Source organism: Schistocerca americana, chromosome 8 (assembly GCF_021461395.2).
Source record: "Schistocerca americana isolate TAMUIC-IGC-003095 chromosome 8, iqSchAmer2.1, whole genome shotgun sequence".
In the NCBI taxonomy this organism is placed as follows: Eukaryota; Metazoa; Arthropoda; class Insecta; order Orthoptera; family Acrididae; genus Schistocerca; species Schistocerca americana.
The window spans coordinates 69,849,621-69,869,680 of NC_060126.1; the positions used below are offsets into that span (position 1 = coordinate 69,849,621).

Here is a 20,060-nt window from a genome sequence, read left to right on the forward strand (position 1 = left end):
AAAGGGTGGATTTCTCGGCGGAAGTCAATGCTGCGTCTAGTTACAGTGCATCGCCCTGGAAGCAACGTGGCACCGCGTTCCGATGTGCCGGCGGGCAGAGCGCCTGCAGCAGGGTCGCTTGATCCTCTGGTGGCAGCAGGGGCGACAACGCACCGCGACACAGGAAGCCTGCAGCGCAATGCGGTGGTGGTGTAACGGTCAGCATGGTTGCTTCCCAAGCAGTTGATCCGTGTTCGATTCCCGGCCACCGCAGGAGGATTGTCATTTTTGCGTAGCGCAATAGTGTGTGTTCTAGACCATGCGAACCTCGAAATTGCCACGTGTCGCGGCACAGGTAGTATCTCCTCGTCTCCTGCCTCGTTCCAGCTAAGTGGATTAATTTCACTTCATCGTGTGTCGACTTGGCCCGACTTTGCTCGACTGCCGCTCGCTGCCGCTCGGCGGTGGGGCCGATATGACAGGAGAAGTACGACAATCGGCTGCGAGAAATAAAGTAATCAAGAGTACTTTTCCTTTTCAATACGAAAAGCTAAACTTTCATTTACAAATTTCGGAAATCTCACTGCTTCGCACAGTGTTATCTACACATTTGAGAAATTATCTGTTGATTCGTACGGTTCTGTTATTGCCAAAGTCGTTCTTGCACTTTCCTTGCGCTCTTTTTGCAAACAGCCTCATTAAATTGTCGATCATATGTTCGTTAACGTAATTTAAATTGCTTAGGGAGGCATCATAGCACGTCAACACTGTAGCATAAAAGGAGGAGGGTGGGGGTTGAAATGGAAGGGTCCAATAGCACGCAGAGTTCCCGGACGATCACCCATCCACTCACTAACCACGCAAACGTCTGCTTAACTTCATTAATTGAAAGTGAGCTGGCCGTTGGCAACCCCTTAGCGAAACGTTCAGACTTCTAGCTGGATGTGCACATCATTTAGAATCTGCCTGGCAGAGTCTCGCAGGAGGCAGCATTTCCTATTAGGGGAGAAAATGGAATGGCCCGTGGAGGGAAGGAACCCATGACCTACGCGTTACTAGCACGACGCTACAGCCCACTGAGCTAACGGGCAATGCAACAGTGTCGCATCAGCAGTCCAAAACCGCAAAACCGTCTCCTCTCCCTTCAAAACGGCCCCGCCATTAACGTGAGGATGTATCTCTTTTCCTTGACTTTCTCTCACCTAATACTTGGAACCCAGAGCAGCAGCTCCACGAAGACGAAAAACGGCCGTGAGAAGTTTTCTCATCTCAGCCCCGAGAATTCACGTTCAGGTACCGGGAATCGAACCCGGGCCTCCTGGGTGAAAGCCAGGTATCCTAGCCACTAGACCATACCGGACACACCTCAACGATCCACTACGTGTGTATGCGTCCAGAAATACGTCTCCTCCACGCAACTTTAGGGCCGAATCTGGCGCCAACGCTGAACTCTGTCCGCCACCACGATCCCGCTTACTCACTCCCAAAGCGCGCAAGTCATACTAGGCAAACATCGCTTTCAGTCTCGAGTGCAACTAGCAAAACTGTAATTAGTAATAACTGGAAACAAACACACGTTGACGCAAAGTAGCCTAGGTGGTAATAAACGGCAAATACGGCCTTACCTCGCAAAAGCTATGCTGTGCCTTTCACCGTCGTGGAGAGAAAATGAGATGGCTGAGTTGAGGATAGAACGTACGCCCTTAAGATAATGACATGCGCAGCCCACTGCGCCACCGAGGCATACAGGAATACTCGCCACCGCAGCCTCACTAAGAAGTTCTAATTTCAGAATTGTTTTCCCACCATGCCGTACATGAAAGGGTGGATTTCTCGGCGGAAGTCAATGCTGCGTCTAGTTACAGTGCATCGCCCTGGAAGCAACGTGGCACCGCGTTCCGATGTGCCGGCGGGCAGAGCGCCTGCAGCAGGGTCGCTTGATCCTCTGGTGGCAGCAGGGGCGACAACGCACCGCGACACAGGAAGCCTGCAGCGCAATGCGGTGGTGGTGTAACGGTCAGCATGGTTGCTTCCCAAGCAGTTGATCCGTGTTCGATTCCCGGCCACCGCAGGAGGATTGTCATTTTTGCGTAGCGCAATAGTGTGTGTTCTAGACCATGCGAACCTCGAAATTGCCACGTGTCGCGGCACAGGTAGTATCTCCTCGTCTCCTGCCTCGTTCCAGCTAAGTGGATTAATTTCACTTCATCGTGTGTCGACTTGGCCCGACTTTGCTCGACTGCCGCTCGCTGCCGCTCGGCGGTGGGGCCGATATGACAGGAGAAGTACGACAATCGGCTGCGAGAAATAAAGTAATCAAGAGTACTTTTCCTTTTCAATACGAAAAGCTAAACTTTCATTTACAAATTTCGGAAATCTCACTGCTTCGCACAGTGTTATCTACACATTTGAGAAATTATCTGTTGATTCGTACGGTTCTGTTATTGCCAAAGTCGTTCTTGCACTTTCCTTGCGCTCTTTTTGCAAACAGCCTCATTAAATTGTCGATCATATGTTCGTTAACGTAATTTAAATTGCTTAGGGAGGCATCATAGCACGTCAACACTGTAGCATAAAAGGAGGAGGGTGGGGGTTGAAATGGAAGGGTCCAATAGCACGCAGAGTTCCCGGACGATCACCCATCCACTCACTAACCACGCAAACGTCTGCTTAACTTCATTAATTGAAAGTGAGCTGGCCGTTGGCAACCCCTTAGCGAAACGTTCAGACTTCTAGCTGGATGTGCACATCATTTAGAATCTGCCTGGCAGAGTCTCGCAGGAGGCAGCATTTCCTATTAGGGGAGAAAATGGAATGGCCCGTGGAGGGAAGGAACCCATGACCTACGCGTTACTAGCACGACGCTACAGCCCACTGAGCTAACGGGCAATGCAACAGTGTCGCATCAGCAGTCCAAAACCGCAAAACCGTCTCCTCTCCCTTCAAAACGGCCCCGCCATTAACGTGAGGATGTATCTCTTTTCCTTGACTTTCTCTCACCTAATACTTGGAACCCAGAGCAGCAGCTCCACGAAGACGAAAAACGGCCGTGAGAAGTTTTCTCATCTCAGCCCCGAGAATTCACGTTCAGGTACCGGGAATCGAACCCGGGCCTCCTGGGTGAAAGCCAGGTATCCTAGCCACTAGACCATACCGGACACACCTCAACGATCCACTACGTGTGTATGCGTCCAGAAATACGTCTCCTCCACGCAACTTTAGGGCCGAATCTGGCGCCAACGCTGAACTCTGTCCGCCACCACGATCCCGCTTACTCACTCCCAAAGCGCGCAAGTCATACTAGGCAAACATCGCTTTCAGTCTCGAGTGCAACTAGCAAAACTGTAATTAGTAATAACTGGAAACAAACACACGTTGACGCAAAGTAGCCTAGGTGGTAATAAACGGCAAATACGGCCTTACCTCGCAAAAGCTATGCTGTGCCTTTCACCGTCGTGGAGAGAAAATGAGATGGCTGAGTTGAGGATAGAACGTACGCCCTTAAGATAATGACATGCGCAGCCCACTGCGCCACCGAGGCATACAGGAATACTCGCCACCGCAGCCTCACTAAGAAGTTCTAATTTCAGAATTGTTTTCCCACCATGCCGTACATGAAAGGGTGGATTTCTCGGCGGAAGTCAATGCTGCGTCTAGTTACAGTGCATCGCCCTGGAAGCAACGTGGCACCGCGTTCCGATGTGCCGGCGGGCAGAGCGCCTGCAGCAGGGTCGCTTGATCCTCTGGTGGCAGCAGGGGCGACAACGCACCGCGACACAGGAAGCCTGCAGCGCAATGCGGTGGTGGTGTAACGGTCAGCATGGTTGCTTCCCAAGCAGTTGATCCGTGTTCGATTCCCGGCCACCGCAGGAGGATTGTCATTTTTGCGTAGCGCAATAGTGTGTGTTCTAGACCATGCGAACCTCGAAATTGCCACGTGTCGCGGCACAGGTAGTATCTCCTCGTCTCCTGCCTCGTTCCAGCTAAGTGGATTAATTTCACTTCATCGTGTGTCGACTTGGCCCGACTTTGCTCGACTGCCGCTCGCTGCCGCTCGGCGGTGGGGCCGATATGACAGGAGAAGTACGACAATCGGCTGCGAGAAATAAAGTAATCAAGAGTACTTTTCCTTTTCAATACGAAAAGCTAAACTTTCATTTACAAATTACGGAAATCTCACTGCTTCGCACAGTGTTATCTACACATTTGAGAAATTATCTGTTGATTCGTACGGTTCTGTTATTGCCAAAGTCGTTCTTGCACTTTCCTTGCGCTCTCTTTGCAAACAGCCTCATTAAATTGTCGATCATATGTTCGTTAACGTAATTTAAATTGCTTAGGGAGGCATCATAGCACGTCAACACTGTAGCATAAAAGGAGGAGGGTGGGGGTTGAAATGGAAGGGTCCAATAGCACGCAGAGTTCCCGGACGATCACCCATCCACTCACTAACCACGCAAACGTCTGCTTAACTTCATTAATTGAAAGTGAGCTGGCCGTTGGCAACCCCTTAGCGAAACGTTCAGACTTCTAGCTGGATGTGCACATCATTTAGAATCTGCCTGGCAGAGTCTCGCAGGAGGCAGCATTTCCTATTAGGGGAGAAAATGGAATGGCCCGTGGAGGGAAGGAACCCATGACCTACGCGTTACTAGCACGACGCTACAGCCCACTGAGCTAACGGGCAATGCAACAGTGTCGCATCAGCAGTCCAAAACCGCAAAACCGTCTCCTCTCCCTTCAAAACGGCCCCGCCATTAACGTGAGGATGTATCTCTTTTCCTTGACTTTCTCTCACCTAATACTTGGAACCCAGAGCAGCAGCTCCACGAAGACGAAAAACGGCCGTGAGAAGTTTTCTCATCTCAGCCCCGAGAATTCACGTTCAGGTACCGGGAATCGAACCCGGGCCTCCTGGGTGAAAGCCAGGTATCCTAGCCACTAGACCATACCGGACACACCTCAACGATCCACTACGTGTGTATGCGTCCAGAAATACGTCTCCTCCACGCAACTTTAGGGCCGAATCTGGCGCCAACGCTGAACTCTGTCCGCCACCACGATCCCGCTTACTCACTCCCAAAGCGCGCAAGTCATACTAGGCAAACATCGCTTTCAGTCTCGAGTGCAACTAGCAAAACTGTAATTAGTAATAACTGGAAACAAACACACGTTGACGCAAAGTAGCCTAGGTGGTAATAAACGGCAAATACGGCCTTACCTCGCAAAAGCTATGCTGTGCCTTTCACCGTCGTGGAGAGAAAATGAGATGGCTGAGTTGAGGATAGAACGTACGCCCTTAAGATAATGACATGCGCAGCCCACTGCGCCACCGAGGCATACAGGAATACTCGCCACCGCAGCCTCACTAAGAAGTTCTAATTTCAGAATTGTTTTCCCACCATGCCGTACATGAAAGGGTGGATTTCTCGGCGGAAGTCAATGCTGCGTCTAGTTACAGTGCATCGCCCTGGAAGCAACGTGGCACCGCGTTCCGATGTGCCGGCGGGCAGAGCGCCTGCAGCAGGGTCGCTTGATCCTCTGGTGGCAGCAGGGGCGACAACGCACCGCGACACAGGAAGCCTGCAGCGCAATGCGGTGGTGGTGTAACGGTCAGCATGGTTGCTTCCCAAGCAGTTGATCCGTGTTCGATTCCCGGCCACCGCAGGAGGATTGTCATTTTTGCGTAGCGCAATAGTGTGTGTTCTAGACCATGCGAACCTCGAAATTGCCACGTGTCGCGGCACAGGTAGTATCTCCTCGTCTCCTGCCTCGTTCCAGCTAAGTGGATTAATTTCACTTCATCGTGTGTCGACTTGGCCCGACTTTGCTCGACTGCCGCTCGCTGCCGCTCGGCGGTGGGGCCGATATGACAGGAGAAGTACGACAATCGGCTGCGAGAAATAAAGTAATCAAGAGTACTTTTCCTTTTCAATACGAAAAGCTAAACTTTCATTTACAAATTTCGGAAATCTCACTGCTTCGCACAGTGTTATCTACACATTTGAGAAATTATCTGTTGATTCGTACGGTTCTGTTATTGCCAAAGTCGTTCTTGCACTTTCCTTGCGCTCTTTTTGCAAACAGCCTCATTAAATTGTCGATCATATGTTCGTTAACGTAATTTAAATTGCTTAGGGAGGCATCATAGCACGTCAACACTGTAGCATAAAAGGAGGAGGGTGGGGGTTGAAATGGAAGGGTCCAATAGCACGCAGAGTTCCCGGACGATCACCCATCCACTCACTAACCACGCAAACGTCTGCTTAACTTCATTAATTGAAAGTGAGCTGGCCGTTGGCAACCCCTTAGCGAAACGTTCAGACTTCTAGCTGGATGTGCACATCATTTAGAATCTGCCTGGCAGAGTCTCGCAGGAGGCAGCATTTCCTATTAGGGGAGAAAATGGAATGGCCCGTGGAGGGAAGGAACCCATGACCTACGCGTTACTAGCACGACGCTACAGCCCACTGAGCTAACGGGCAATGCAACAGTGTCGCATCAGCAGTCCAAAACCGCAAAACCGTCTCCTCTCCCTTCAAAACGGCCCCGCCATTAACGTGAGGATGTATCTCTTTTCCTTGACTTTCTCTCACCTAATACTTGGAACCCAGAGCAGCAGCTCCACGAAGACGAAAAACGGCCGTGAGAAGTTTTCTCATCTCAGCCCCGAGAATTCACGTTCAGGTACCGGGAATCGAACCCGGGCCTCCTGGGTGAAAGCCAGGTATCCTAGCCACTAGACCATACCGGACACACCTCAACGATCCACTACGTGTGTATGCGTCCAGAAATACGTCTCCTCCACGCAACTTTAGGGCCGAATCTGGCGCCAACGCTGAACTCTGTCCGCCACCACGATCCCGCTTACTCACTCCCAAAGCGCGCAAGTCATACTAGGCAAACATCGCTTTCAGTCTCGAGTGCAACTAGCAAAACTGTAATTAGTAATAACTGGAAACAAACACACGTTGACGCAAAGTAGCCTAGGTGGTAATAAACGGCAAATACGGCCTTACCTCGCAAAAGCTATGCTGTGCCTTTCACCGTCGTGGAGAGAAAATGAGATGGCTGAGTTGAGGATAGAACGTACGCCCTTAAGATAATGACATGCGCAGCCCACTGCGCCACCGAGGCATACAGGAATACTCGCCACCGCAGCCTCACTAAGAAGTTCTAATTTCAGAATTGTTTTCCCACCATGCCGTACATGAAAGGGTGGATTTCTCGGCGGAAGTCAATGCTGCGTCTAGTTACAGTGCATCGCCCTGGAAGCAACGTGGCACCGCGTTCCGATGTGCCGGCGGGCAGAGCGCCTGCAGCAGGGTCGCTTGATCCTCTGGTGGCAGCAGGGGCGACAACGCACCGCGACACAGGAAGCCTGCAGCGCAATGCGGTGGTGGTGTAACGGTCAGCATGGTTGCTTCCCAAGCAGTTGATCCGTGTTCGATTCCCGGCCACCGCAGGAGGATTGTCATTTTTGCGTAGCGCAATAGTGTGTGTTCTAGACCATGCGAACCTCGAAATTGCCACGTGTCGCGGCACAGGTAGTATCTCCTCGTCTCCTGCCTCGTTCCAGCTAAGTGGATTAATTTCACTTCATCGTGTGTCGACTTGGCCCGACTTTGCTCGACTGCCGCTCGCTGCCGCTCGGCGGTGGGGCCGATATGACAGGAGAAGTACGACAATCGGCTGCGAGAAATAAAGTAATCAAGAGTACTTTTCCTTTTCAATACGAAAAGCTAAACTTTCATTTACAAATTTCGGAAATCTCACTGCTTCGCACAGTGTTATCTACACATTTGAGAAATTATCTGTTGATTCGTACGGTTCTGTTATTGCCAAAGTCGTTCTTGCACTTTCCTTGCGCTCTTTTTGCAAACAGCCTCATTAAATTGTCGATCATATGTTCGTTAACGTAATTTAAATTGCTTAGGGAGGCATCATAGCACGTCAACACTGTAGCATAAAAGGAGGAGGGTGGGGGTTGAAATGGAAGGGTCCAATAGCACGCAGAGTTCCCGGACGATCACCCATCCACTCACTAACCACGCAAACGTCTGCTTAACTTCATTAATTGAAAGTGAGCTGGCCGTTGGCAACCCCTTAGCGAAACGTTCAGACTTCTAGCTGGATGTGCACATCATTTAGAATCTGCCTGGCAGAGTCTCGCAGGAGGCAGCATTTCCTATTAGGGGAGAAAATGGAATGGCCCGTGGAGGGAAGGAACCCATGACCTACGCGTTACTAGCACGACGCTACAGCCCACTGAGCTAACGGGCAATGCAACAGTGTCGCATCAGCAGTCCAAAACCGCAAAACCGTCTCCTCTCCCTTCAAAACGGCCCCGCCATTAACGTGAGGATGTATCTCTTTTCCTTGACTTTCTCTCACCTAATACTTGGAACCCAGAGCAGCAGCTCCACGAAGACGAAAAACGGCCGTGAGAAGTTTTCTCATCTCAGCCCCGAGAATTCACGTTCAGGTACCGGGAATCGAACCCGGGCCTCCTGGGTGAAAGCCAGGTATCCTAGCCACTAGACCATACCGGACACACCTCAACGATCCACTACGTGTGTATGCGTCCAGAAATACGTCTCCTCCACGCAACTTTAGGGCCGAATCTGGCGCCAACGCTGAACTCTGTCCGCCACCACGATCCCGCTTACTCACTCCCAAAGCGCGCAAGTCATACTAGGCAAACATCGCTTTCAGTCTCGAGTGCAACTAGCAAAACTGTAATTAGTAATAACTGGAAACAAACACACGTTGACGCAAAGTAGCCTAGGTGGTAATAAACGGCAAATACGGCCTTACCTCGCAAAAGCTATGCTGTGCCTTTCACCGTCGTGGAGAGAAAATGAGATGGCTGAGTTGAGGATAGAACGTACGCCCTTAAGATAATGACATGCGCAGCCCACTGCGCCACCGAGGCATACAGGAATACTCGCCACCGCAGCCTCACTAAGAAGTTCTAATTTCAGAATTGTTTTCCCACCATGCCGTACATGAAAGGGTGGATTTCTCGGCGGAAGTCAATGCTGCGTCTAGTTACAGTGCATCGCCCTGGAAGCAACGTGGCACCGCGTTCCGATGTGCCGGCGGGCAGAGCGCCTGCAGCAGGGTCGCTTGATCCTCTGGTGGCAGCAGGGGCGACAACGCACCGCGACACAGGAAGCCTGCAGCGCAATGCGGTGGTGGTGTAACGGTCAGCATGGTTGCTTCCCAAGCAGTTGATCCGTGTTCGATTCCCGGCCACCGCAGGAGGATTGTCATTTTTGCGTAGCGCAATAGTGTGTGTTCTAGACCATGCGAACCTCGAAATTGCCACGTGTCGCGGCACAGGTAGTATCTCCTCGTCTCCTGCCTCGTTCCAGCTAAGTGGATTAATTTCACTTCATCGTGTGTCGACTTGGCCCGACTTTGCTCGACTGCCGCTCGCTGCCGCTCGGCGGTGGGGCCGATATGACAGGAGAAGTACGACAATCGGCTGCGAGAAATAAAGTAATCAAGAGTACTTTTCCTTTTCAATACGAAAAGCTAAACTTTCATTTACAAATTTCGGAAATCTCACTGCTTCGCACAGTGTTATCTACACATTTGAGAAATTATCTGTTGATTCGTACGGTTCTGTTATTGCCAAAGTCGTTCTTGCACTTTCCTTGCGCTCTCTTTGCAAACAGCCTCATTAAATTGTCGATCATATGTTCGTTAACGTAATTTAAATTGCTTAGGGAGGCATCATAGCACGTCAACACTGTAGCATAAAAGGAGGAGGGTGGGGGTTGAAATGGAAGGGTCCAATAGCACGCAGAGTTCCCGGACGATCACCCATCCACTCACTAACCACGCAAACGTCTGCTTAACTTCATTAATTGAAAGTGAGCTGGCCGTTGGCAACCCCTTAGCGAAACGTTCAGACTTCTAGCTGGATGTGCACATCATTTAGAATCTGCCTGGCAGAGTCTCGCAGGAGGCAGCATTTCCTATTAGGGGAGAAAATGGAATGGCCCGTGGAGGGAAGGAACCCATGACCTACGCGTTACTAGCACGACGCTACAGCCCACTGAGCTAACGGGCAATGCAACAGTGTCGCATCAGCAGTCCAAAACCGCAAAACCGTCTCCTCTCCCTTCAAAACGGCCCCGCCATTAACGTGAGGATGTATCTCTTTTCCTTGACTTTCTCTCACCTAATACTTGGAACCCAGAGCAGCAGCTCCACGAAGACGAAAAACGGCCGTGAGAAGTTTTCTCATCTCAGCCCCGAGAATTCACGTTCAGGTACCGGGAATCGAACCCGGGCCTCCTGGGTGAAAGCCAGGTATCCTAGCCACTAGACCATACCGGACACACCTCAACGATCCACTACGTGTGTATGCGTCCAGAAATACGTCTCCTCCACGCAACTTTAGGGCCGAATCTGGCGCCAACGCTGAACTCTGTCCGCCACCACGATCCCGCTTACTCACTCCCAAAGCGCGCAAGTCATACTAGGCAAACATCGCTTTCAGTCTCGAGTGCAACTAGCAAAACTGTAATTAGTAATAACTGGAAACAAACACACGTTGACGCAAAGTAGCCTAGGTGGTAATAAACGGCAAATACGGCCTTACCTCGCAAAAGCTATGCTGTGCCTTTCAACGTCGTGGAGAGAAAATGAGATGGCTGAGTTGAGGATAGAACGTACGCCCTTAAGATAATGACATGCGCAGCCCACTGCGCCACCGAGGCATACAGGAATACTCGCCACCGCAGCCTCACTAAGAAGTTCTAATTTCAGAATTGTTTTCCCACCATGCCGTACATGAAAGGGTGGATTTCTCGGCGGAAGTCAATGCTGCGTCTAGTTACAGTGCATCGCCCTGGAAGCAACGTGGCACCGCGTTCCGATGTGCCGGCGGGCAGAGCGCCTGCAGCAGGGTCGCTTGATCCTCTGGTGGCAGCAGGGGCGACAACGCACCGCGACACAGGAAGCCTGCAGCGCAATGCGGTGGTGGTGTAACGGTCAGCATGGTTGCTTCCCAAGTAGTTGATCCGTGTTCGATTCCCGGCCACCGCAGGAGGATTGTCATTTTTGCGTAGCGCAATAGTGTGTGTTCTAGACCATGCGAACCTCGAAATTGCCACGTGTCGCGGCACAGGTAGTATCTCCTCGTCTCCTGCCTCGTTCCAGCTAAGTGGATTAATTTCACTTCATCGTGTGTCGACTTGGCCCGACTTTGCTCGACTGCCGCTCGCTGCCGCTCGGCGGTGGGGCCGATATGACAGGAGAAGTACGACAATCGGCTGCGAGAAATAAAGTAATCAAGAGTACTTTTCCTTTTCAATACGAAAAGCTAAACTTTCATTTACAAATTTCGGAAATCTCACTGCTTCGCACAGTGTTATCTACACATTTGAGAAATTATCTGTTGATTCGTACGGTTCTGTTATTGCCAAAGTCGTTCTTGCACTTTCCTTGCGCTCTCTTTGCAAACAGCCTCATTAAATTGTCGATCATATGTTCGTTAACGTAATTTAAATTGCTTAGGGAGGCATCATAGCACGTCAACACTGTAGCATAAAAGGAGGAGGGTGGGGGTTGAAATGGAAGGGTCCAATAGCACGCAGAGTTCCCGGACGATCACCCATCCACTCACTAACCACGCAAACGTCTGCTTAACTTCATTAATTGAAAGTGAGCTGGCCGTTGGCAACCCCTTAGCGAAACGTTCAGACTTCTAGCTGGATGTGCACATCATTTAGAATCTGCCTGGCAGAGTCTCGCAGGAGGCAGCATTTCCTATTAGGGGAGAAAATGGAATGGCCCGTGGAGGGAAGGAACCCATGACCTACGCGTTACTAGCACGACGCTACAGCCCACTGAGCTAACGGGCAATGCAACAGTGTCGCATCAGCAGTCCAAAACCGCAAAACCGTCTCCTCTCCCTTCAAAACGGCCCCGCCATTAACGTGAGGATGTATCTCTTTTCCTTGACTTTCTCTCACCTAATACTTGGAACCCAGAGCAGCAGCTCCACGAAGACGAAAAACGGCCGTGAGAAGTTTTCTCATCTCAGCCCCGAGAATTCACGTTCAGGTACCGGGAATCGAACCCGGGCCTCCTGGGTGAAAGCCAGGTATCCTAGCCACTAGACCATACCGGACACACCTCAACGATCCACTACGTGTGTATGCGTCCAGAAATACGTCTCCTCCACGCAACTTTAGGGCCGAATCTGGCGCCAACGCTGAACTCTGTCCGCCACCACGATCCCGCTTACTCACTCCCAAAGCGCGCAAGTCATACTAGGCAAACATCGCTTTCAGTCTCGAGTGCAACTAGCAAAACTGTAATTAGTAATAACTGGAAACAAACACACGTTGACGCAAAGTAGCCTAGGTGGTAATAAACGGCAAATACGGCCTTACCTCGCAAAAGCTATGCTGTGCCTTTCACCGTCGTGGAGAGAAAATGAGATGGCTGAGTTGAGGATAGAACGTACGCCCTTAAGATAATGACATGCGCAGCCCACTGCGCCACCGAGGCATACAGGAATACTCGCCACCGCAGCCTCACTAAGAAGTTCTAATTTCAGAATTGTTTTCCCACCATGCCGTACATGAAAGGGTGGATTTCTCGGCGGAAGTCAATGCTGCGTCTAGTTACAGTGCATCGCCCTGGAAGCAACGTGGCACCGCGTTCCGATGTGCCGGCGGGCAGAGCGCCTGCAGCAGGGTCGCTTGATCCTCTGGTGGCAGCAGGGGCGACAACGCACCGCGACACAGGAAGCCTGCAGCGCAATGCGGTGGTGGTGTAACGGTCAGCATGGTTGCTTCCCAAGCAGTTGATCCGTGTTCGATTCCCGGCCACCGCAGGAGGATTGTCATTTTTGCGTAGCGCAATAGTGTGTGTTCTAGACCATGCGAACCTCGAAATTGCCACGTGTCGCGGCACAGGTAGTATCTCCTCGTCTCCTGCCTCGTTCCAGCTAAGTGGATTAATTTCACTTCATCGTGTGTCGACTTGGCCCGACTTTGCTCGACTGCCGCTCGCTGCCGCTCGGCGGTGGGGCCGATATGACAGGAGAAGTACGACAATCGGCTGCGAGAAATAAAGTAATCAAGAGTACTTTTCCTTTTCAATACGAAAAGCTAAACTTTCATTTACAAATTTCGGAAATCTCACTGCTTCGCACAGTGTTATCTACACATTTGAGAAATTATCTGTTGATTCGTACGGTTCTGTTATTGCCAAAGTCGTTCTTGCACTTTCCTTGCGCTCTCTTTGCAAACAGCCTCATTAAATTGTGGATCATATGTTCGTTAACGTAATTTAAATTGCTTAGGGAGGCATCATAGCACGTCAACACTGTAGCATAAAAGGAGGAGGGTGGGGGTTGAAATGGAAGGGTCCAATAGCACGCAGAGTTCCCGGACGATCACCCATCCACTCACTAACCACGCAAACGTCTGCTTAACTTCATTAATTGAAAGTGAGCTGGCCGTTGGCAACCCCTTAGCGAAACGTTCAGACTTCTAGCTGGATGTGCACATCATTTAGAATCTGCCTGGCAGAGTCTCGCAGGAGGCAGCATTTCCTATTAGGGGAGAAAATGGAATGGCCCGTGGAGGGAAGGAACCCATGACCTACGCGTTACTAGCACGACGCTACAGCCCACTGAGCTAACGGGCAATGCAACAGTGTCGCATCAGCAGTCCAAAACCGCAAAACCGTCTCCTCTCCCTTCAAAACGGCCCCGCCATTAACGTGAGGATGTATCTCTTTTCCTTGACTTTCTCTCACCTAATACTTGGAACCCAGAGCAGCAGCTCCACGAAGACGAAAAACGGCCGTGAGAAGTTTTCTCATCTCAGCCCCGAGAATTCACGTTCAGGTACCGGGAATCGAACCCGGGCCTCCTGGGTGAAAGCCAGGTATCCTAGCCACTAGACCATACCGGACACACCTCAACGATCCACTACGTGTGTATGCGTCCAGAAATACGTCTCCTCCACGCAACTTTAGGGCCGAATCTGGCGCCAACGCTGAACTCTGTCCGCCACCACGATCCCGCTTACTCACTCCCAAAGCGCGCAAGTCATACTAGGCAAACATCGCTTTCAGTCTCGAGTGCAACTAGCAAAACTGTAATTAGTAATAACTGGAAACAAACACACGTTGACGCAAAGTAGCCTAGGTGGTAATAAACGGCAAATACGGCCTTACCTCGCAAAAGCTATGCTGTGCCTTTCACCGTCGTGGAGAGAAAATGAGATGGCTGAGTTGAGGATAGAACGTACGCCCTTAAGATAATGACATGCGCAGCCCACTGCGCCACCGAGGCATACAGGAATACTCGCCACCGCAGCCTCACTAAGAAGTTCTAATTTCAGAATTGTTTTCCCACCATGCCGTACATGAAAGGGTGGATTTCTCGGCGGAAGTCAATGCTGCGTCTAGTTACAGTGCATCGCCCTGGAAGCAACGTGGCACCGCGTTCCGATGTGCCGGCGGGCAGAGCGCCTGCAGCAGGGTCGCTTGATCCTCTGGTGGCAGCAGGGGCGACAACGCACCGCGACACAGGAAGCCTGCAGCGCAATGCGGTGGTGGTGTAACGGTCAGCATGGTTGCTTCCCAAGCAGTTGATCCGTGTTCGATTCCCGGCCACCGCAGGAGGATTGTCATTTTTGCGTAGCGCAATAGTGTGTGTTCTAGACCATGCGAACCTCGAAATTGCCACGTGTCGCGGCACAGGTAGTATCTCCTCGTCTCCTGCCTCGTTCCAGCTAAGTGGATTAATTTCACTTCATCGTGTGTCGACTTGGCCCGACTTTGCTCGACTGCCGCTCGCTGCCGCTCGGCGGTGGGGCCGATATGACAGGAGAAGTACGACAATCGGCTGCGAGAAATAAAGTAATCAAGAGTACTTTTCCTTTTCAATACGAAAAGCTAAACTTTCATTTACAAATTTCGGAAATCTCACTGCTTCGCACAGTGTTATCTACACATTTGAGAAATTATCTGTTGATTCGTACGGTTCTGTTATTGCCAAAGTCGTTCTTGCACTTTCCTTGCGCTCTCTTTGCAAACAGCCTCATTAAATTGTCGATCATATGTTCGTTAACGTAATTTAAATTGCTTAGGGAGGCATCATAGCACGTCAACACTGTAGCATAAAAGGAGGAGGGTGGGGGTTGAAATGGAAGGGTCCAATAGCACGCAGAGTTCCCGGACGATCACCCATCCACTCACTAACCACGCAAACGTCTGCTTAACTTCATTAATTGAAAGTGAGCTGGCCGTTGGCAACCCCTTAGCGAAACGTTCAGACTTCTAGCTGGATGTGCACATCATTTAGAATCTGCCTGGCAGAGTCTCGCAGGAGGCAGCATTTCCTATTAGGGGAGAAAATGGAATGGCCCGTGGAGGGAAGGAACCCATGACCTACGCGTTACTAGCACGACGCTACAGCCCACTGAGCTAACGGGCAATGCAACAGTGTCGCATCAGCAGTCCAAAACCGCAAAACCGTCTCCTCTCCCTTCAAAACGGCCCCGCCATTAACGTGAGGATGTATCTCTTTTCCTTGACTTTCTCTCACCTAATACTTGGAACCCAGAGCAGCAGCTCCACGAAGACGAAAAACGGCCGTGAGAAGTTTTCTCATCTCAGCCCCGAGAATTCACGTTCAGGTACCGGGAATCGAACCCGGGCCTCCTGGGTGAAAGCCAGGTATCCTAGCCACTAGACCATACCGGACACACCTCAACGATCCACTACGTGTGTATGCGTCCAGAAATACGTCTCCTCCACGCAACTTTAGGGCCGAATCTGGCGCCAACGCTGAACTCTGTCCGCCACCACGATCCCGCTTACTCACTCCCAAAGCGCGCAAGTCATACTAGGCAAACATCGCTTTCAGTCTCGAGTGCAACTAGCAAAACTGTAATTAGTAATAACTGGAAACAAACACACGTTGACGCAAAGTAGCCTAGGTGGTAATAAACGGCAAATACGGCCTTACCTCGCAAAAGCTATGCTGTGCCTTTCAACGTCGTGGAGAGAAAATGAGATGGCTGAGTTGAGGATAGAACGTACGCCCTTAAGATAATGACATGCGCAGCCCACTGCGCCACCGAGGCATACAGGAATACTCGCCACCGCAGCCTCACTAAGAAGTTCTAATTTCAGAATTGTTTTCCCACCATGCCGTACATGAAAGGGTGGATTTCTCGGCGGAAGTCAATGCTGCGTCTAGTTACAGTGCATCGCCCTGGAAGCAACGTGGCACCGCGTTCCGATGTGCCGGCGGGCAGAGCGCCTGCAGCAGGGTCGCTTGATCCTCTGGTGGCAGCAGGGGCGACAACGCACCGCGACACAGGAAGCCTGCAGCGCAATGCGGTGGTGGTGTAACGGTCAGCATGGTTGCTTCCCAAGCAGTTGATCCGTGTTCGATTCCCGGCCACCGCAGGAGGATTGTCATTTTTGCGTAGCGCAATAGTGTGTGTTCTAGACCATGCGAACCTCGAAATTGCCACGTGTCGCGGCACAGGTAGTATCTCCTCGTCTCCTGCCTCGTTCCAGCTAAGTGGATTAATTTCACTTCATCGTGTGTCGACTTGGCCCGACTTTGCTCGACTGCCGCTCGCTGCCGCTCGGCGGTGGGGCCGATATGACAGGAGAAGTACGACAATCGGCTGCGAGAAATAAAGTAATCAAGAGTACTTTTCCTTTTCAATACGAAAAGCTAAACTTTCATTTACAAATTTCGGAAATCTCACTGCTTCGCACAGTGTTATCTACACATTTGAGAAATTATCTGTTGATTCGTACGGTTCTGTTATTGCCAAAGTCGTTCTTGCACTTTCCTTGCGCTCTTTTTGCAAACAGCCTCATTAAATTGTCGATCATATGTTCGTTAACGTAATTTAAATTGCTTAGGGAGGCATCATAGCACGTCAACACTGTAGCATAAAAGGAGGAGGGTGGGGGTTGAAATGGAAGGGTCCAATAGCACGCAGAGTTCCCGGACGATCACCCATCCACTCACTAACCACGCAAACGTCTGCTTAACTTCATTAATTGAAAGTGAGCTGGCCGTTGGCAACCCCTTAGCGAAACGTTCAGACTTCTAGCTGGATGTGCACATCATTTAGAATCTGCCTGGCAGAGTCTCGCAGGAGGCAGCATTTCCTATTAGGGGAGAAAATGGAATGGCCCGTGGAGGGAAGGAACCCATGACCTACGCGTTACTAGCACGACGCTACAGCCCACTGAGCTAACGGGCAATGCAACAGTGTCGCATCAGCAGTCCAAAACCGCAAAACCGTCTCCTCTCCCTTCAAAACGGCCCCGCCATTAACGTGAGGATGTATCTCTTTTCCTTGACTTTCTCTCACCTAATACTTGGAACCCAGAGCAGCAGCTCCACGAAGACGAAAAACGGCCGTGAGAAGTTTTCTCATCTCAGCCCCGAGAATTCACGTTCAGGTACCGGGAATCGAACCCGGGCCTCCTGGGTGAAAGCCAGGTATCCTAGCCACTAGACCATACCGGACACACCTCAACGATCCACTACGTGTGTATGCGTCCAGAAATACGTCTCCTCCACGCAACTTTAGGGCCGAATCTGGCGCCAACGCTGAACTCTGTCCGCCACCACGATCCCGCTTACTCACTCCCAAAGCGCGCAAGTCATACTAGGCAAACATCGCTTTCAGTCTCGAGTGCAACTAGCAAAACTGTAATTAGTAATAACTGGAAACAAACACACGTTGACGCAAAGTAGCCTAGGTGGTAATAAACGGCAAATACGGCCTTACCTCGCAAAAGCTATGCTGTGCCTTTCACCGTCGTGGAGAGAAAATGAGATGGCTGAGTTGAGGATAGAACGTACGCCCTTAAGATAATGACATGCGCAGCCCACTGCGCCACCGAGGCATACAGGAATACTCGCCACCGCAGCCTCACTAAGAAGTTCTAATTTCAGAATTGTTTTCCCACCATGCCGTACATGAAAGGGTGGATTTCTCGGCGGAAGTCAATGCTGCGTCTAGTTACAGTGCATCGCCCTGGAAGCAACGTGGCACCGCGTTCCGATGTGCCGGCGGGCAGAGCGCCTGCAGCAGGGTCGCTTGATCCTCTGGTGGCAGCAGGGGCGACAACGCACCGCGACACAGGAAGCCTGCAGCGCAATGCGGTGGTGGTGTAACGGTCAGCATGGTTGCTTCCCAAGCAGTTGATCCGTGTTCGATTCCCGGCCACCGCAGGAGGATTGTCATTTTTGCGTAGCGCAATAGTGTGTGTTCTAGACCATGCGAACCTCGAAATTGCCACGTGTCGCGGCACAGGTAGTATCTCCTCGTCTCCTGCCTCGTTCCAGCTAAGTGGATTAATTTCACTTCATCGTGTGTCGACTTGGCCCGACTTTGCTCGACTGCCGCTCGCTGCCGCTCGGCGGTGGGGCCGATATGACAGGAGAAGTACGACAATCGGCTGCGAGAAATAAAGTAATCAAGAGTACTTTTCCTTTTCAATACGAAAAGCTAAACTTTCATTTACAAATTTCGGAAATCTCACTGCTTCGCACAGTGTTATCTACACATTTGAGAAATTATCTGTTGATTCGTACGGTTCTGTTATTGCCAAAGTCGTTCTTGCACTTTCCTTGCGCTCTTTTTGCAAACAGCCTCATTAAATTGTCGATCATATGTTCGTTAACGTAATTTAAATTGCTTAGGGAGGCATCATAGCACGTCAACACTGTAGCATAAAAGGAGGAGGGTGGGGGTTGAAATGGAAGGGTCCAATAGCACGCAGAGTTCCCGGACGATCACCCATCCACTCACTAACCACGCAAACGTCTGCTTAACTTCATTAATTGAAAGTGAGCTGGCCGTTGGCAACCCCTTAGCGAAACGTTCAGACTTCTAGCTGGATGTGCACATCATTTAGAATCTGCCTGGCAGAGTCTCGCAGGAGGCAGCATTTCCTATTAGGGGAGAAAATGGAATGGCCCGTGGAGGGAAGGAACCCATGACCTACGCGTTACTAGCACGACGCTACAGCCCACTGAGCTAACGGGCAATGCAACAGTGTCGCATCAGCAGTCCAAAACCGCAAAACCGTCTCCTCTCCCTTCAAAACGGCCCCGCCATTAACGTGAGGATGTATCTCTTTTCCTTGACTTTCTCTCACCTAATACTTGGAACCCAGAGCAGCAGCTCCACGAAGACGAAAAACGGCCGTGAGAAGTTTTCTCATCTCAGCCCCGTGAATTCACGTTCAGGTACCGGGAATCGAACCCGGGCCTCCTGGGTGAAAGCCAGGTATCCTAGCCACTAGACCATACCGGAAACACCTCAACGATCCACTACGTGTGTATGCGTCCAGAAATACGTCTCCTCCACGCAACTTTAGGGCCGAATCTGGCGCCAACGCTGAACTCTGTCCGCCACCACGATCCCGCTTACTCACTCCCAAAGCGCGCAAGTCATACTAGGCAAACATCGCTTTCAGTCTCGAGTGCAACTAGCAAAACTGTAATTAGTAATAACTGGAAACAAACACACGTTGACGCAAAGTAGCCTAGGTGGTAATAAACGGCAAATACGGCCTTACCTCGCAAAAGCTATGCTGTGCCTTTCACCGTCGTGGAGAGAAAATGAGATGGCTGAGTTGAGGATAGAACGTACGCCCTTAAGATAATGACATGCGCAGCCCACTGCGCCACCGAGGCATACAGGAATACTCGCCACCGCAGTCTCACTAAGAAGTTCTAATTTCAGAATTGTTTTCCCACCATGCCGTACATGAAAGGGTGGATTTCTCGGCGGAAGTCAATGCTGCGTCTAGTTACAGTGCATCGCCCTGGAAGCAACGTGGCACCGCGTTCCGATGTGCCGGCGGGCAGAGCGCCTGCAGCAGGGTCGCTTGATCCTCTGGTGGCAGCAGGGGCGACAACGCACCGCGACACAGGAAGCCTGCAGCGCAATGCGGTGCTGGTGTAACGGTCAGCATGGTTGCTTCCCAAGCAGTTGATCCGTGTTCGATTCCCGGCCACCGCAGGAGGATTGTCATTTTTGCGTAGCGCAATA

At 51.0% G+C, this 20,060-nt stretch overlaps 21 non-coding genes across 21 annotated transcripts; 10 read left to right on the forward strand and 11 right to left on the reverse strand.

Annotated features, from left to right (window-relative positions):
• Positions 1–180: 180 nt before the first annotated feature.
• Positions 181–252, forward strand: Trnag-ccc. The gene has a single exon. It is a non-coding gene; the product is annotated as a tRNA-Gly (tRNA).
• A 1,015-nt stretch (positions 253–1,267) lies between these two features.
• Trnae-uuc lies at positions 1,268–1,339 on the reverse strand. Its single transcript has one exon. It is a non-coding gene; the product is annotated as a tRNA-Glu (tRNA).
• A 639-nt stretch (positions 1,340–1,978) lies between these two features.
• Positions 1,979–2,050, forward strand: Trnag-ccc. Its single transcript has one exon. It is a non-coding gene; the product is annotated as a tRNA-Gly (tRNA).
• A 1,015-nt stretch (positions 2,051–3,065) lies between these two features.
• Trnae-uuc lies at positions 3,066–3,137 on the reverse strand. Its single transcript has one exon. It is a non-coding gene; the product is annotated as a tRNA-Glu (tRNA).
• Positions 3,138–3,776: 639 nt separating this feature from the next.
• Positions 3,777–3,848, forward strand: Trnag-ccc. Its single transcript has one exon. It is a non-coding gene; the product is annotated as a tRNA-Gly (tRNA).
• Positions 3,849–4,863: 1,015 nt separating this feature from the next.
• Positions 4,864–4,935, reverse strand: Trnae-uuc. Its single transcript has one exon. It is a non-coding gene; the product is annotated as a tRNA-Glu (tRNA).
• Positions 4,936–5,574: 639 nt separating this feature from the next.
• Trnag-ccc lies at positions 5,575–5,646 on the forward strand. The gene has a single exon. It is a non-coding gene; the product is annotated as a tRNA-Gly (tRNA).
• Positions 5,647–6,661: 1,015 nt separating this feature from the next.
• On the reverse strand, positions 6,662–6,733 carry Trnae-uuc. Its single transcript has one exon. It is a non-coding gene; the product is annotated as a tRNA-Glu (tRNA).
• A 639-nt stretch (positions 6,734–7,372) lies between these two features.
• On the forward strand, positions 7,373–7,444 carry Trnag-ccc. The gene has a single exon. It is a non-coding gene; the product is annotated as a tRNA-Gly (tRNA).
• Positions 7,445–8,459: 1,015 nt separating this feature from the next.
• Positions 8,460–8,531, reverse strand: Trnae-uuc. Its single transcript has one exon. It is a non-coding gene; the product is annotated as a tRNA-Glu (tRNA).
• A 639-nt stretch (positions 8,532–9,170) lies between these two features.
• On the forward strand, positions 9,171–9,242 carry Trnag-ccc. Its single transcript has one exon. It is a non-coding gene; the product is annotated as a tRNA-Gly (tRNA).
• Positions 9,243–10,257: 1,015 nt separating this feature from the next.
• Trnae-uuc lies at positions 10,258–10,329 on the reverse strand. Its single transcript has one exon. It is a non-coding gene; the product is annotated as a tRNA-Glu (tRNA).
• A 1,726-nt stretch (positions 10,330–12,055) lies between these two features.
• On the reverse strand, positions 12,056–12,127 carry Trnae-uuc. Its single transcript has one exon. It is a non-coding gene; the product is annotated as a tRNA-Glu (tRNA).
• A 639-nt stretch (positions 12,128–12,766) lies between these two features.
• Trnag-ccc lies at positions 12,767–12,838 on the forward strand. Its single transcript has one exon. It is a non-coding gene; the product is annotated as a tRNA-Gly (tRNA).
• Positions 12,839–13,853: 1,015 nt separating this feature from the next.
• Trnae-uuc lies at positions 13,854–13,925 on the reverse strand. Its single transcript has one exon. It is a non-coding gene; the product is annotated as a tRNA-Glu (tRNA).
• A 639-nt stretch (positions 13,926–14,564) lies between these two features.
• Trnag-ccc lies at positions 14,565–14,636 on the forward strand. Its single transcript has one exon. It is a non-coding gene; the product is annotated as a tRNA-Gly (tRNA).
• Positions 14,637–15,651: 1,015 nt separating this feature from the next.
• Positions 15,652–15,723, reverse strand: Trnae-uuc. Its single transcript has one exon. It is a non-coding gene; the product is annotated as a tRNA-Glu (tRNA).
• Positions 15,724–16,362: 639 nt separating this feature from the next.
• Trnag-ccc lies at positions 16,363–16,434 on the forward strand. The gene has a single exon. It is a non-coding gene; the product is annotated as a tRNA-Gly (tRNA).
• Positions 16,435–17,449: 1,015 nt separating this feature from the next.
• On the reverse strand, positions 17,450–17,521 carry Trnae-uuc. Its single transcript has one exon. It is a non-coding gene; the product is annotated as a tRNA-Glu (tRNA).
• A 639-nt stretch (positions 17,522–18,160) lies between these two features.
• On the forward strand, positions 18,161–18,232 carry Trnag-ccc. The gene has a single exon. It is a non-coding gene; the product is annotated as a tRNA-Gly (tRNA).
• Positions 18,233–19,247: 1,015 nt separating this feature from the next.
• Positions 19,248–19,319, reverse strand: Trnae-uuc. The gene has a single exon. It is a non-coding gene; the product is annotated as a tRNA-Glu (tRNA).
• Positions 19,320–20,060: the final 741 nt, after the last annotated feature.